The sequence below is a fragment of the Macadamia integrifolia genome, chromosome 8 (genome assembly GCF_013358625.1).
Source record: "Macadamia integrifolia cultivar HAES 741 chromosome 8, SCU_Mint_v3, whole genome shotgun sequence".
In the NCBI taxonomy this organism is placed as follows: domain Eukaryota; kingdom Viridiplantae; phylum Streptophyta; class Magnoliopsida; order Proteales; family Proteaceae; genus Macadamia; species Macadamia integrifolia.
The window spans coordinates 26,811,768-26,813,751 of record NC_056564.1 but is presented as its reverse complement, the minus strand read 5'-3'; positions in this window follow the sequence as shown (position 1 = coordinate 26,813,751).

Genomic DNA, 1,984 nt, shown 5'->3' with positions numbered 1-1,984 from the left:
GTGGCTCATGGACCAAAGAAATCCTATGCAAAAGCTGTTGGGAGCTCCTTCCCGGAGGTGAGTGAACTCCCTAACCCAGTTCATGCTGGGAACTCCACGAAGGTGATTATTCCCTAAGACGCATACCAAGATTGTTTGGGAAGATATTAATTTGCCTTAATTGGTAGAATCAACCTCCGTCATGTCTCTTTGGATGATGTTCGAAGGGAGGCTCGCGAGACTTGGAATCTACAGGGAACCGTGAAGATGGTGCCCATGGGCAAGGGTTTCACCATCTTTCAGTTTGCTTCTGAGGGTGACATGGTCACAATATGGGGGAGGAGCCCTGTGAAGGTTAGAGGTCAGCTAGTGCGCTTCCAGCGATGGCACCTTGATTTCAACATTCATGAAAAACCTGTCAATAAGGTTCTTGTTTGGGTGAGGTTTCCAGATTTACCATTGGAGTACTAGCATGAGAAAGTGCTTTTGACTATGAAAAAAGCTGTTGGATGCCCTCTGGCGTTAGATCAACGCACGAAAAATGTCATGTACGGTAATTATGCCCGGGTCCTTGTTGAGATGGAGATCAGAGGATTGCAACCAGAAGAGATTCAGGTTGAATGTTAGTATCTAGGGGAAGAGATTCAGGTTGAATGTTAGTATCTAGGGACTGAGAATCTATTCTGGTTCAAGCAGAAACTATTTATGAGGATGCTATCGGGAGGTGCGGATACTGTAAGAAGGTAGGACACACCATTGGGGACTGTAGAGAAAAAAAATCGCAGATTCTAAGGCTGCTCATTATGCGAATGATGATGGTATCCTAAGTGCAAACTATGTTGATGATCCGTTGAGGGGTTCGGTGGCTCTCGCAGCCTTGTCTTCTTCGCGAAGATCGCAGCAACTTGGCGCAGTTGGTATCATCCATGTGGGCGGCTTAGCCTTGCGCGGTGGTGGGGCAAGCGCCCATAAAGAAGATGGGAATAAGATGGAGAATATTCCTATCATGGAAGAAGATTGTGGAAAGGAAACTAATCTTTTGGAATCAATTACTCCCCAATCTAGGCGTCCTTTGGAGATGGAGGTGAATATTCCTTTAGCAAACATGGAAGCTAATTCAAATTTTGAATTAGAGTCAAACATGGACGTAAATACTGGGCTAGAGATTGTGATCGGATCTGATAATGAGCTGGCTGATCTAGATTTGGGTATGGAGCAGGGTACCTTTGACCCTCATGGTCCACCCGACCATCTCTTGCACAACGCTGATACCAATCAAGCCATGGAAAATCAGATAGATGGATTGCGTCGCAGCCTGTGATATGTAAGTCATGGTGGCCTTGCTATCATTTTTGGTACAGGTAGGTTAGAATCTCTCGAAGCAGGAAGATGGAACAATGTTAGGGAGGTTGACTCTGCTGTCTTACAAAGGGAATCTGAGGTAAGAAATCAGAAGAAAAATGGTAAGCAGGTGAATGCGGTGGATCGATCTCGTGCTAGAACTGATCAAACCACCTCCCACATGTGATCATGAAGCTCCTGTTCTGGAACATTCATGGAATTAAGAAGGTAGCTACCAGGATAACCTTATCTAAAATCGTTCGTGAAAATTCCCCTGATCTAATTTGTATTGCAGAGCCTATGATCCCTGTGATCAAGTTTCCTAGGTTGTTTTTCAATAAGCTCGGGTTTGCGTTGGAGTTAATTCACAATGATAGGAATGACTCGCATCCCAACCTTTGGATTTTATGGAAGTAAAATTTAAAGAAGCCATCGGTATTCTCCATATCGAAGCAGCAGATTTCTTTCCAACTTGAGTGGAACAAGGATTAAAGTATCGGTATCGATCACCGTATCGGTCGGCCAAAATTAAGATACGTATCGGAGAGTATCGTATCGTATCGGAGATACACTAAGATACGCTAAAGATACACACATAAATGGATAGGAAACATTTTTTTAAACACTTTTGCATAAATAATTTGTTAAAAAAAACTATTGATAA